This window comes from Atractosteus spatula, unplaced genomic scaffold (genome assembly GCF_055471065.1).
Source record: "Atractosteus spatula isolate fAtrSpa1 unplaced genomic scaffold, fAtrSpa1.hap1 Scaffold_2, whole genome shotgun sequence".
NCBI lineage: Eukaryota > Metazoa > Chordata > Actinopteri > Semionotiformes > Lepisosteidae > Atractosteus > Atractosteus spatula.
In genome coordinates, this window is record NW_028296763.1 from 790,094 (window position 1) to 805,983 (window position 15,890).

General features: G+C 44.4%; 1 non-coding gene and 1 pseudogene across 1 annotated transcript; both read right to left on the reverse strand.

Annotated features, from left to right (window-relative positions):
* Positions 1-2,485: 2,485 nt before the first annotated feature.
* LOC148808708 (U2 spliceosomal RNA) lies at positions 2,486-2,642 on the reverse strand (annotated as a pseudogene).
* Positions 2,643-15,129: 12,487 nt separating this feature from the next.
* On the reverse strand, positions 15,130-15,311 carry LOC148808709 (U2 spliceosomal RNA). Its single transcript, XR_016087966.1, has one exon. It is a non-coding gene; the product is annotated as a U2 spliceosomal RNA (small nuclear RNA).
* Positions 15,312-15,890: the final 579 nt, after the last annotated feature.

Genomic DNA, 15,890 nt, shown 5'->3' on the forward strand with positions numbered 1-15,890 from the left:
CTCCTGGGACACCTTCCTCCGCTGCCTCCTGTTCCGCTGGTGGATCTTCTGCCGAGCTTCCCAGCACGCCCGTGCCAGCTGCCTCGCTCCCGGAGTCCCTCTGGCCTGCAGACACAGCTTCCTCGTCCTTCCGTGGCCTGCTAATGGCTGCGGAATAGCTCCTAGCCTTTATTGGGCACTCCCTATAGGCATGACCCTGCTTTCCACATAAATTGCATTTAATGTCCTCTGTGCAAGCAGACGCAACGTGCCCGATACCATCACACCTTCTGCATATCTGCGCTACACAGTTCAGAGCTATATGGCCCTCTTGTCCACAGCGCCTGCACGTGAGGGGCTGGCCCGGATAAAACAAGTACCCATTATTCGACCCAATAGTGAAGGAAGCTGGCGGGTGGAGCAAACCGTCACTTGCCTGCGCACTGAACCTGAATCGTACTCGGTACCTTCTTTTTCCACTCCAGTATTTCTTCCTATCCAACAGCTTGACCCCTTCGTCCTGCACATCCACAAAGCGCTTAAGGAAGCTCACAATGTCCTCCTCCGCCATGTAAGGATTGAACACGTGCACTGTTAAAGGCCGCAGTTCTCTTGCAAATAAGGGCTCAATATAAAAACGCGGCTCTTCGTTTCGGTGCTCACTAACAAGTGTCCAAACTTCATTGCATTTAGTGTCAGAAATCAAAGTAAGGTCAAATACCTTCTTCCCGGGGAAGTCCTGCAGACAGTAGGTATCCTCCGAGTGCACGTCCAAAGCCTTCTCCAGAACCACTTCTTTGAAAGTATCCCTGTAGACCAACTCCTGGGCTCCTTCCTCCTCTTTCAAGACGAACCGGATCGTATTCCTCAGCCTCGCCTCTCTGTTGCTCGGTCTTCTCTCCATCCTTCTGGAATGGCTGGATCCTCCTCCGCCACGTAGAAAAAAGTCGAAAAAAAGCTCCCGCCTAGCCTATAGGCAGGTCTGGGGAAAAAAGCCCCCTCACCTTCTCTCCTTCCAACTGTTCTCAAAGCCGCGGGCAAGCCACATACTGAGATCGCAGCCAAAAGGCCGAGAAGAATTTTTTTTTATGTTTTATTATAAATATACAAAACCAGTCAACAACAATATTTACAGAACATCATAACCAAAATCAAACCCCCAAAGAAAACAACCCCTTCCAATGCTCTTTTGCAGCAGCAAATCCCCAACGCATGATATCCCACTTCACTCTTCTTGCAATGTCATGCTTTACTTTAAACATCACTGACTGTGCTGAGCCCCCACTATTGTGCTTCACCTGCTCTTCCCGAGACCCCCATAAGTAAAACTTTACTAAACTAATAAGGAACCACAACAAGAAGGTTCTGCTCCACTTGCGCGGACTTGCTATTCCGCGTAAAACCACACGGTTGGACATGACAAAATCGGGAGCTATCTGACCGAAAAGCCCCCCACACAGACCCCACACGCGTTGCGCAAAATCACAACCCCAGAATACATGTGATACAGTTTCGGGTTCAGAACAATCAGGTCGTGGACACTTGTCCCGTCTTGCCAGACCATGTCTATGAAGGACTTCCCTGACCGACAACCTGTCCCACATAGCCAGCCAATTTAAGTCCTTCAGTCGGTTTTCCAGCCCCGCTGGCTGGATCTGTCTCCATTCGGCCTCCAATACCCCAACCACTGCAGACCCACCTTTCTCTGTTATGGACCTGTACACTGCCCTGTGGTCCAGAGACTCTGTGCCTCTCTTCACCTCCGGATGTTTCCTCAGCCACGTAACCGCGTGTCTGTAATGCCAGGGTAACTGCGAAGTCTTAGGTGTGGTGTTGGTCCAATAGACCAGATGTTTCATTGTAGCAGCAAACCACAACTGCACGAAACATACACACAGATGATCTGGGTTCTCATACAAAGTTTTACACAAACTCGAAACAAACACCGAGTCTAACCGAAGTGGAAGGTCGGGAACCCCCCTGCCCCCCTCCTCCACTGGCCTGCACATGTCCGCTCGCCTGATGTGCTAGGCCGAGAAGAAATACTGTGATCAAACCATACGCTTCCCATTTCAAAAGTTCGAGAAGCAATGCCTGATACTGTTGCTGAACCGATATGTGGGGGTCCTACTTCCAGACTGGCGTAGGCTGACACCTCTGGATCCCAGAAAGGGCACAGCTGGTGGCTTCCCTGCATCAGGCAGCCGCCTGGACTCCACACCCACTGTTGCCCATCTTCCAGCCCGATGTACGGGCCTTGATCTTCTTCAACAACCTGACAATGACCGCAGCCCCGGGGGGCAACTACTTCATTTAGCTTAGGCCCCTCCCACAAGCAGCAGCACCTACTGACCTGCAAGCAGAAACAGAGCAGCAGGTAAGGAAATGACAAACTGGCTTTCAGGTCACACATATCTACCTCCCTACCAGATAAAGGATAGAGCAAGCAAAAGGGAAGAGCATCTGTCACCTTTGCTTGTGTGGTCTGTCAGTGGACCTTGAGAGAAGGTAGTGCACCATTCATGAAAACATAATACCATGCCTATGCATAGCAAGCTCCTGATCAATTTCCCTGTTCCAAAAATCTGTTTAATGTGTGGTTCCCCGATGGGGGACATATTGGATATTAAACTGATTAGAACAGATTTAAAAAAAAAGTTTATTCCAAACAATCAATTAACAGAACAAAAATAAAACCATCCAACCACAAAGAAATCCTACAACCTAATCCCTGCTCATCTTTCTCTTGCAGCAAAATGACCCCATCAATGTACATCCTGTTACACTCCACCCCCCGCACCCAACCCGCTGCTTCACCAAGTCGACCTTGCATCCCACAAAGCTATAACACCCCACCAAATCAATAGATAAATCCCAAAAAGCATGCCTCAATGTCTTGACTCCCAAGGCCAAGATACCTGTGCAGGAGGTTTTAATTAGGCATAAGTTAACTTCTCACGAACCATCCATTAATTGAGATCATTCAAAGTGTTATCCACACACCTATGGTGCACACAATCCCACACTCTATAATCTATTTTCACAATCAAACCACCATGCTCTGCCAGGTGCAAGTCATGCTATGTCTTCGAGCCTCAGGATATTGTAAGTATTGCATGCAGGTACACACACGCTTACCACTAGGATGGAAGAAATTGCTGGTCCCTACCCAGACTTAACCTGATAGGCTCAACCCAAATTGAGACCAGCTCAGGCACTCTTCAGGATCTTCGATCGCATTCCCGACCTCAGGAAAGAGAACTGTGGTCAAGCCACACAAATTTTATCTTGGCCAAACAGCCAAGAAGCCATGTTGGGCCTAGTATCCCACAAAGCCTGCTTCAATTAACATTGGCCGATACCCCCACCTTAATCCTCCACCACCCCAAATCACATGACAAAACAATAGATGGACAAAAACACAATCCTAAAAAGCATACCTCAAAGTCTCCACAGCACAGACTTCCTCCAACGAAAACAAGGCTGAGATAACTTATGCCTATATAAAACCTCCTGCACAAGCTACCATCCACTAAATAAGATCCTTCAAACTGTTATCCAAAAACTTAGGGTGCACAATCCCACACTATATTCCACCTTCACAATCAAGCTACCATGCTCTGCCAAGACGTACAAGTCATACAATTCCATGTGTTCGCCACATACAGCCTTATCCATATATGTTGAACACTTCCTCCTCAAGTTCAAGCCCAAAAATAATGCACCAGGGCTGTCTCAGCATGTAACATCAAATTGGACCACTCAGTCTCCCCTCATGTAAGCCCTAAACTACAAATGAGAAAATACAAACCTCACACAACAAATACTAACCAAAGTCCTACATAATACAGTAAAGAGCAGACAATCTAGTTTCAGGGAATGTCAGGCACACCACTACCTCCCCCCCTAACAGCATTATACATCACTTCCCTCCTCATCTACCCACCGTCCTCCGCCCCTTGCATAAAGTCAAACACCAAATAGGTCGATAGCCACTGAAATGAGAATGTGATGGCTAAAAACATTGGCAACACACCCAACTTCAAAACCCGCACCTTGCCAAGAAATACATCAACTTCCAGAGGCCTGCTTAACCATCAACCTCACAGAAATTTGGTTCCAATTATGAATATGAGCTTTAAATATGCCAAAAAAGTGGCAACAGAATACTGAGATTTTAACCACGTCACCTTCACCAACCCTCCAACAATAAACCAAAGACTCCACATACAATTCATACAATAAAGGCAACAAGGGACACCAAGATTGCTCAACCCTGTGGTCCACATGCTTAGTGACTATTATACTACTCCCAATATCCATATACAACACTTTCAACCACTTCAACACAAAATCCCCCAAAACCAATACAAGACAATGCAAGCAAAAACTGATTCATATGACCAAGAGTCTTTCTTGTTCAGTATTAACCAATAAAAACGGAACTCCACGGTCCTCCAGCCATGATATTGGGTCTGTATGTTATACTATTTGAAGTTTCTGAGATAAGTCAAATTCCACAGGAATAAAGTTTGGCTATTATAGTTTTGAGTAAAAAGCTTTTATGTTTCCTTGTTGGCTACTTGCAAACATCTGAAATTCCTACTTTTGGCCTCTCTGTCTTCATAAAGTTCTTAGATGTATGATTTAAGAAATCACTATTGTCTGTAAGTTTTTATATTTCTATGCATATTTATGGGGTTTTTGGTCACCTGGCACTAAAGTGTGAATAAACAGACTTGTCTGCAATTACAGCCAGGCAAAGTTTGCTCATTCTCCAAGGCCTTGGTTTGCAGCCCAACCATTACACATGTGGAGTGCGATCCTATTGCCCTAACTTTGTCACCTAGCAACAAAGGCTGTTGGTCAGTAATAAAATAACTAAACTCATTCGTAGTGTAGCGGCGAGGCTTATTAAAATACAGGAATTAAGTTTTCTGCTCCCTTGCCAGTGAGGCCCCGTCTCTCTCTTCATCTCTGTGGTGCAGCCACAGAGACGCTATTCATGCAGGCTGATTTAAAGATGTTTTCTTTTGATAAGGGACAGCTCCCAAATGGGGATGCCCTTAGCTAAGCCTGGCTATCATGATCAATGGTCATTCATTGGCGCCTATCTGTCTAGGGAGTGCCAGATGGACATCTGGACTGCATTCCTAAGTGTCAGGAGTAAGTGACTCATATCTCACCTTGATCAAGTAATCAGGGACTGGTAGGGCCGAGTAACCCATGTGGGTCTCTGATGCCCATGAAACTTTCAGCCAATGAACGAGCTGAAGTTTCTCCAGGTAAAAACAGGCAACACAGAGGGCCTGGGAAGGAGAATTCCAGGGGTGCGAGACAATTCCAGGGCAGGATGGCCAAGGAGCAGAAAGGCTCCCAAGGGCAGGACATTCTCGCAGCGCGCCTCCTGACCATCCTGAGACTCAGCCTGGACAACCACGTAACGGTCAGTGTGTCCGAGTGCCAGAACTTTCCTTTGTTCTAGGAGTCGAGAGCGGAGGTTGCCACGAGTAACCAAAGGATCCACCCAAGGTTAGCATCAGCAGCAAGCCTCGTGAACAGGTTGGAACTGTGGACAGCTGAATCAGTATTCAGAACTAGCGCTTCATCAGGAATGAACCGGTCTTCTTCCTGACCTGCTGGGACTCACACTTTTCTCCTGTGCACAGACTTCGCTAGTTAAAGCCAAAACTAACTAGCCGGTCAGTGAGCATCAGCAGCGCACCGTCGCAAGCCGCACAGCACAGCCTGGCACGGAGCCAGAGAGTGCGGATTGGACAGCCACAAAGCCTGCAGCTGCTTCTTTGTGCCTGCAGGAGATCTGAATCCCCAAAGAATAGATGAGTATTCAACTTCACTGCATTACAGCTCGAGAATTCCATTGTTATCCCAACCAGTTGATATCAATTTAATTCCTAAGAGTTATGTACTTGTTTTCAGTATCTAATGTAGAAGTTGTAACCAAGTTCATTTATGAAACGGTCTAAATGAATGATATACCGAACGTATGTTCTCTTGATATGTGTAACTCTTTGTAACTGAATGAATGAATACCTTTTGTATTGTGGTTGGATTCTAAGGCCATTAAAAGAATCATTTTGTGATTTACTGCCACAATTAATAATTGTCCCAGTAAATGCCCAAACCCCTAGAGAACCGGTGCCTCGTGAGAGCACACTACACTAGTTTCAATATTTGTTTCCATTTTTTTTCAGTGAGGACATTGAAGAACCACCCAACAGTGCAACAAGTGCTGAGGTTCCTCAGCCAAAGAGAGGGCAAAAGATTCCCACCCCTCCTTCCAGAAGGGCTCCACTTCAGCCCACAAGACCTGTTCGGTGCAGGAAGAGTCATTAACAAATATGATATAATGCTTAACAGATCACTAGTTCTACCCAACCACTCCCTAGGACACATTGCTCTCTCACCGGGGCACAGACTTTGTTAGCTCAAAGCCCAATGCCCATAAATGTACTAGGAGATAATAAACCTTTACAGTGGATGAATAGTTTCAACTTTAGATTAGGTACCGCAAAAACATCTACCACTCATGAATAAATAATATGTAAAAATTTGAAATGTAAAAGCTTCCATAAATTCTTTCAATGTTACAAAGCAGGCAGAAACATCAAATAGTTTAACAGACTGTGCAACTCATGAACAACAAACTTTATTATTTATTTAAAAACACATGACCTAAAATATGAATGATTATTTAATGACATTTATAACTGTGAATGTACATGAACTAATGATCTGTTAAGTATTATATGTTTGTTAATGACTTATTAATGAAAGTTATGATAGTAGTATAAAGCGACACCTTTCGTCAAACTTTTTTGACAGGTACCACGCCCCTTTTGCCAGCCACTGGGAGTCCACGGTTGGCGGATGTACCGCCCCCTTGCCAGCCAATGGTGCGTTGTTATGGGTGCATGTCCCACCCCCTCAGGAGCCAATGGTGTGTCGTTAAGGGTCAGATGTCCCGCCTTCCTCTGCCGGTCAGGCCTGAGCCTCAGGGTCCAAAAGCCCTGGCCACCGCACCCCTCCGTTTATAAATAAGTGTATGAAAGCGTGTGTTAGGGTTGGAAGGGGACCATGTCTTCCACAGGGTTGAGCGCTCTCTATTATAACCCTAGGGAATTGGGGAGTTACGGCGGCGTGGGAAGTCTGATGAGGGCCACGAGATCCTGGGGTGTGAGCGGCACCAGCTGCGGCCGAGTGGCCGAGTGGTTGTCCAGCTAGGTGGCTTATACGCTGCACAAGCCGGTGCGCGTACGCTTTAAGAGAAACAGGATGTTGGTGTCCGAAATGGACTGGACATGAGAGAGCACTGTGAGTTCAACGACCGTTTCTGTTACATCTTAACATGTATAGACATGTTCTCTAAATACGCTTGGGCCGTGCCGCTGAAAACCAAGTCTGGAGGGGCTGTGACAGGCGCCTTCCGAAATATACTTCAAGAGGGCCGTACGCCTAAAAAGCTACAAATTGATGAGGGTAAAGGATTTCTTAACAGGACCTTCCAAAATTTTCTCCAACATGAGAATATTGAACATTTCGTTATGGCCAGCAATGTGAAGGCTAGCGTGGTCGAGAGGTTTAACAGAACTATTAAAACAAAAAGATAAACCCCAATGCTGAGAACGTCTACCGCATCCAAAAGATTGGCAAAAACGAACAGCTTTTGGTAAAGTGGCGCGGCTGGAGCGATAAATTCAATAGTTGGGTAAAGGCTTCCAAGGTCCGAGACATATAGAGGTGGTGAAAAATGAACCCCAATGGCTTCTATGTTACGCTGGCCAGTAATTCATCCTCAAAGATGTTTCCAAAGAACACCAGCGCATGCTTCACAGAACATCTGGCAAAGGCGATTGACCCGGACGGGAGCTGGGAAGTGGGCCTGGTCGAGCTGCACTATTCGCATATGCTAAACACGTTTGATGAAGATGAAGTTTTTCTGTTCGTCATCGGAGAGCTCAAGACTATATAGGCATGTACCTTACCTAGAGGGTACTACAGCAACAGTGAGCAGCTCTTGCATGAAATGAAATGGGCTGCGGAAAATTCCAAGTTAACGACTGTAAGTCTTAAATACAACCTCATTAGCCGGTCGGTAAGGATTGTCGGTGATAACCGGTTTGTTATACATGTGCATAACAGTCTGGCGAGGATGTTGGGTTTCAAATCGGGTGGCGGAAGTGTAAAATCACCGCACCCCGTCGATATGACTGGCGGATTTAACACCATATACAGTATATATACACCGATATCATAGAACACCAGTTAATAGGTGACGTCTACGCACCGCTTTTGCGTTGTGTGCCCTTCAGAGGCGTGGATGGTGAATTCATCACAGTATTGTACGACAAGCCCCATTATGTGCCGGTGAGCATCGATCATTTTAACAACATCACTATTGAAATAAAGACGGATCAAAACGAGCACCTGTCATTTGCATTTGGTAAGGTCATCGTCAAGCTGCATTTCAGACCTGTGAAAGCGACAAACATCTAAAAGGATGACGGTCATCAAGAGCTATGGGGATCCTTCTTTGAATACACACTACTACAAATAACAGGCTCATTACGGATTACCAGGATTTTCTGGGCTACCAGTTCAGTACGGCACGGGTATAGGGGGTATTTTCAGAGTACTATTTAGAAAAGCCGTGCCTTTTCTGAAACGAGAGTTTGAAATAGCTAAGCCGCACATGGCATCGGCAGCTAAAAACATCGCCAAAGACCCGGTTAGCAGGTCATGTCTAAGGTGGCAGCACATCAGCAGGTAGGTTCGGGTCAACAATACATCCGCAGAGGTGTCGAGAAAAAGACAGACGTCATCATCTCACTGTCGGGGGCCTCCGAAACCCGATAAAAAAACGGCTAGGAGAAGACAGTCATCTCATAAAAGCTTCAGGTCGACCAAGAAGAGGGCAGTGACACACAGCAATCAATGAGATATGAAACGAGACATATTTTAAATATGGCTTTTGTTCACGGCGGGTCTGCAGAATGCGCAGTCGGAGCTGGACATATTTCAATTAGCGCCTACCCAAACAAGCTTGAGAAAGTGTCACGAGGCACCAGTTCTGTAGGGGTTTGGGCATTTACTGGGACAATTATTAATTGTGGCAGTAAATCACAAAATTGATTCTTTTAATGGCCCTAGAATCAAACCATGCAATATAACTCAAACAACGCACACACACAGGTACTAATACACAAGGATACATTTATTAATACATAGAATGTGCATATAAACCTAACAGATCTTATCGTGAGGGTTATCAGAATACAAAAGGTATATATTCAGTCAGTTACGAAGAGTTACACGTACAGATGCAGCCATTCAAACCAAGCGGGCGATACCGTATTATTTTGCGGTGTGCTTTACACAGTCTACCACGAGTTACTGTAAATTCTCCTATAGTACCGCAAGCAAAATAATAGTATCCGGAATTTCCGCAAGGTGGAGCTAATAAAGCTCAACCTCTCATGTTTGAGCTGTCGCCATCAAAGTCTTTAACGAAGATATTACTAATAGTATTAATAATGAATGACCTTGGACAAGCTGTAAACTCAAAGTATTGCCCTGGTCCACATTCTTTTTTTCATCGACCGTCTTTGTAAAAGTAACACCACAGCATTCCGTTGATCCAATCACGCATTTGTTTCCAATCATGCAAAGTACAGTAATTTCTGAGAATCTCCGATTCACCATGCCTTTCACGTGCTCATAAAAGAGATTGATTTAGGAACATAAACATATTACTGTATGCAAACTGTACTGTATACAGCATGTATATGTATATTTAATGTCTTTTCTGTGCCCGTTTTAGTACTGAATATTGATATGGAATTTTACCACTGAAGTGAAATCTTAGTACCTGAGCATAAAAAGAATAGGAGCATACTGTAACGCGTGTGAAGGCCATAAACGATATTAATTTTGGAACATAAACATACAGTATATGGCTGGTCTCGGTACTTTAAAGAAAAAAATACACACCAGTATTCCATTTCTCCCTAAACATTTTAAGCATCGAAGTCTTTAACTAACGAGATACCGGAGTCAACAAGCATACTTTTAGAATATAATATGGAATCGCGTATCTCAAGAAATTAATAACGATATAATTATACTCATGTACCACAACACAAGAATTGTACACGCTGTACGATGTCTGTTGATAATGTTTTGTAGGGCTTTTTCAGCACTTCTCATGTGACCTTGCCGGTGGCGCTGTGGGTTAGGTTCCTGACGTTGCGTGTTGGAATCCAGCCGAAGCCATGACTTTTTTTTTAAACAAACATTTCTTTGAAAAAATAAAACGTTTCCCTGGCTCAGAGATTAAATAAAACTTCACTCGCACCAAACAAATTTATATTTCTAAATATCACAACATGATCGAATTTAAGTCATTTTAATAACACTGAATAGTCACTTATGCGTTACAATATAAATATTTATATTGATTTAAATCGCGTTTAAATCGCCTTTATTTAAAACCCATAAATAAAGCTGATACTGTTTAGACTTTTAATTATTTAAAACTGTATTACAGCAGCACAATGCACAATGCAACGTAAATCGCTTTATCTTCTGCGTAATAATGTTCACCTCTCTGTCCAGCAAATTAACAATAGTAATAATAATGAACTTTATTGTATATGGCGCCTTTAAAGGTGGCTCCTCAAAGCGCTTTACAGGATAAAAACTATAACAACAATACTGTTAGGCTGGGCAAACGATTTTTTTTTTTTAAGAAATACAAAATGAGATATAATGATGTGTTCCGGCTTAGACATTAACGAAGAGCATAACACGTGGGCGGCCAGCGGGAGTGCTGGCTGTGACGAATTAAACCAGTTTCACAGGTATTTTCAAAGTAGAAGGGGGCGAGATTTCCAGCGAAAGACACCTCCCCCCCTCCTAAACCGCCCAGTAAGTATAGTACTTACTAGTTAAGAAAGCAAGGCTCCTCAATGAAATCGCTTTAACATGCTAATGCGTTGGTGTAACAGTCCGGGCTTGGCAAGCTTCTAATGTCAACCCGACTACGGCGAAAGGAACCCTTCTTTCATTAGAAGACAATGAACATATTCTAGCCCTGAATGAATTAATAGCAAACATGAAAGTTTAGCCTTTGTCACTAATGAAACCACTAAATAAAGACATAAATATAGAAATCATAAGATTTTTAAAATACATGACTTTGCTAAAATTTATTTAAAAATAAAAACAGTTACAAACGCCAGCGGAGAGAAAGAACAGGGGAGGGGTGTTGGTTTATGGATGATAAGGGGCGGGGCTATGGAAATGAGGTCTATTTGGGAATGTGGAGTTACATGTTCTGGGTGTTTGTGAATTATCGTTGTTGAGTACGGAGTGTTGAGGTACTGATTTTGTGTAATGCTTTATGTTGAAAATTGAGGTGGATTTTGTTTAAGATAAAGAGGATAAACTGGGATGGGAGGAGGGTTTGGTTTTGCATAAGGGGCGGGATTATGATAATTGGAAGAATTTGAGAGAGTTTGCGGGCTGGTTTTGGTTTGTATTTCGAATAATTCGTACAAGATATTGAGATTTGTTGATAATTGGAGGACTTTTTTACTTTTGTAGCCAAAGGGCCTTGCAGATCAGATTCCCTTCCCCCTACAGAAAGACAGACACATGTTTTCACAGTTTAGAAGCCGCTCTTCAGACGCAGGCGAGCAGCCCCCAGATAAAACATCAACTTTATTTAAACTCCAACGAAAGTATTAATTACCGTACTCTTATGGAACATGCCACCAGCCATCTGCATTGAACGATTAAAAATAAAAACGATTACGATTGGCACTCCTGTAGCTTTTTCACGAAACCTCCTTTTTCACGAAACTTCCAACAAAGCTGTTCAACCGGTTTTTATCGGGCACCTCTTATGTCAGGCGTAAGCGATGAATATACAGTATTTCGCTGAAAAGCTGTACAACGCAAGACATTTCGTTACTCTAGGAGGTTTTGTGAAAAAGCACATTGTGCTGCTGTAATAGTTTAAAAAAAAGTCGAAACAGTATCAGCTGGGGTGTAATTTAAAAAAAAAAGTCCAAAACCGCACTCAAAATGCAATTTAGCGCTCTCTGGCAAGAGGAGACCCCCAAATTAATAATGTAACATGCTATTGTTTGTGCATGAACATACAGTGCCTTGCGAAAGTATTCGGCCCCCTTGAACTTTTCAACCTTTGGCCACATTTCAGGCTTCAAACATAAAGATATAAATTTTTTATTTTATGTGAAGAATCACCAACAAGTGGGACACAATTGTGAAGTGGAACGAAATCTATTGGAAACTTTTTTAACTAATAAAAAAACAAAAAGTGGGGTGTGCAAAATTATTCGGCCCCCTTGCGTTAATACTTTGTAGAGCCACCTTTTGCTGCGATTACAGCTGCAAGTCGCTTGGGGTATGTCTCTATCAGTTTTGCACATCGAGAGACTGAAATTCTTGCCCATTCTTCCTTGCAAAACAGCTCGAGCTCAGTGAGGTTGGATGGAGAGCGTTTGTGAACAGCAGTTTTCAGCTCTTTCCACAGATTGTCGATTGGATTCAGGTCTGGACTTTGACTTGGCCATTCAAACACCTGGATACGTTTATTTGTGAACCATTCCTTTGTAGATTTTGCTGTATGTTTGGGATCATTGTCTTGTTGGAAGATAAATCTCCGTCCCAGTCTCAGGTCTTTTGCAGACTCCAACAGGTTTTCATCCAGAATGGTCCTGTATTTGGCTGCATCCATCTTCCCCTCAATTGTAACCATCTTCCCTGTCCCTGCTGAAGAAAAGCAGGCCCAAACCATGATGCTGCCACCACCATGTTTGACAGTGGGGATGGTGTGTTGAGGGTGATGAGCTGTGTTGCTTTTACGCCAAACATATCGTTTTGCATTGTGGCCAAAAAGTTCGATTTTGGTTTCATCTGACCAGAGCACCTTCTTCCACATGTTTGGGGTGTCTCCCAGGTGGCTTGTGGCAAACTTTAGACGAGACTTTTTATGGATATCTTTGAGAAATGGCTTTCTTCTTGCCACTCTTCCATAAAGGCCAGATTTGTGCAGTGTAAGACTGATTGTTGTCCTATGGACAGACTCTCCCACCTCAGCTGTAGTTCTCTGCAGTTCATCCAGAGTGATCATGGGCCTCTTGGCTGCATCTCTGATCAGTCTTCTCCTTGTCTGAGCTGAAAGTTTAGAGGGACGGCCAGGTCTTGGTAGATTTGCAGTGGTCTGATACTCCTTCCATTTCAAGATGATCGCTTGCACAGTGCTCCTTGGGATGTTTGAAGCTTGGGAAATCTTTTTGTATCCAAATCCGGCTTTAAACTTCTCCACAACAGTATTACGGACCTGCCTGGTGTGTTCCTTGGTCTTCATGATGCTCTCTGCGCTTTCAACAGAACCTTGAGACTATCACAGAGCAGGTGCATTTATACAGAGACTTGATTACACACAGGTGGATTCTATTTATCACCATCAGTCATTTAGGACAACATTGGATCATTCAGAGATCCTCGCTGAACTTCTGGAGTGAGTTTGCTGCACTGAAAGTAAAGGGGCAGAATAATTTTGCACGCCCCACTTTTCATTTTTTTATTAGTTAAAAAAGTTTCAAAAATCCAATAGATTTCGTTCCACTTCGCAATTGTGTCCCACTTGTTGGTGATTCTTCACATAAAATAAAAAATTTATATCTTTATGTTTGAAGCCTGAAATGTGGCAAAAGGTTGAAAAGTTCAAGGGGGCCGAATACTTTCGCAAGGCACTGTATACTTGGGGTTCCTATGATTGTAGGCCCAGTACAGGTGCCCAGTAGCCCCACACAAGGAACATTCATGATCATGACACTCCAGAGCCGGGCATTCGGCTTCCTGATGCCCTACCTCATGGCACTTGCAGCAGAATAGTGGCTGATCCCGATAGTATAGGAACCCCCTGCCTGTACCGATCGCGAAGGTCACCATATTTTATATTTATATTTTCTTATATTTCATATATTTCATCCGCATATGCTGTGACTTCTGCAGAAACAGAGGTCTCAACTCCCCCGAAAACCATTCAATGGAGCAAAATCTTTACAAATTTCCACGCTTTGTGACATAACAGCAGAAGCTAGAGTCAAACCAAAATCCCCTATTGGGGAATGTCCTGAATACAAAAGACCTCTTCCACCTTCAGAAAAAGAACTTCAGCCACGATCCTTTGCCAAAACTAGCTCTGTCCAACAAATCCTTCCCGGTATCCAAGTCCTTCAACGCGAAGTGCACTGAGTCCCTTATCCATCCCTCACAGGACAGAGGGTTCCCAGCCACCTTACGCCATCATCAAAGGAAGCCCCACTTTCACCCCCTAGGCTTCAACTAGAGCGATATCCAGTTGGGCTTGTTCTCTGTTCCGTCTGCTTCCTGTGGCTCGGGTCCACAGCGTCATCCTTTCCTTTCGTCCCACCGCCTTCCCTTCCCCCTGGACTGAGACCAAAGAACTGCAGACTTGCTGGCTTGAACCTTGGTCTTAGCCAAAAGGTCGAGAAGCGATGCCCGATGCAGGGCTTGGGCCCACATGCGGGTGAAAACGGACCATCAGCACCTGCGGGCAAAGGAAAGGGGCAGCTCTCTCTCGGGAGGGACACATGCCATACCACACCCATAAAAATAGATATCTAAGTTTTTTGGAGGGAAAATGCACAGGTGCTCGAAAGGGGCCCTTCTGCCCACTGACAAAGTACACACACACACACCACATCTGCCTCCCTAAAAAAAAAAGGAAAAAAAAAGATGTGTATACATCTAAGTTTTTTTGGAGTGAAAACACACGGCTGTCGAAAAGGGCCCACCTACCTGCTAAGTGCATGCACGCAAGAACACACACCCCTGCCTCCCTAGAAAAAAGAGGAAATATCTAAGTTTTTTGGAGGGAAAATGCACGGGAGCCGAAAAGGGGGCCTGCCTACTTGCCCAGAAAGTCGAGACGCAAGAGTGCACAGAGGGAGGACGGGAATGGAGACGGGGAGGGAGAGAGAGACACAGGCTGACTGGAGAAGGAGCTCTGGTCCACCTTGCTGGCTGGCTGGCTGGCTGGCTGGCTATGTCTGTCTTCTCTCAGCAGTGAAAAGGTAGTGCACCATTCCCGGAGGCGCTGCAATACCGGGCCGATGCGTGGAGAGGACGGAGCAAGCTCCTGATCCAGCTCCCTGTTCCAAAAATCCGTTTAATATGTGGACCCCCGATGGGGGACGTATCAGATATTAAACTGTATAAATAAAAAAAAAATCTGGTCTTATCAAAGACAAAATCCACCACAATCAACAATGAATAGATAACGGAAAATAAAAGACGGCAACAACAATTAAGAAACGTAACTTAAAAATCAATAAGACCTTTCCATTTTTCTCTGGCAGTGTGGAAGCCCCATCTGTGCAACTCACGTATTCTTTTGTCGTATGAAAGCAACTACTCTTCCATAAATAACCTTAGCCGTAGACTGCACTCCAGTCCTACTTAGCCTGCGTCTCGTTTCCCTATAAACAGTACTTGCAGACACTGATAATGTACCATATTAGGAAAAGGTTCCCTGACTGAAGGTGCTTATGTTTAAAACCAAGGAGCACCGTGTTGAAATTCAGAACAAAACTAGGAGTAACACTGTCAAAGAACCTAGAAACCAAAGCCCATACTGACTTGGAGACCTTGCAATCCCAAAACACGTGCCGAATAGTATCCTTTTCCACACAATCCACCACAGGACCCCGTCCCGCACCTCCAAGGCCTCCCACAGTGCACAGAGTGCCTTACAGACTCTGGGTAGGGGCAAGCTTATCTCACCATACTGGTGAGGCCCAGGCGACGCCCGCCGCTGCCACCTCCGCTTCCCG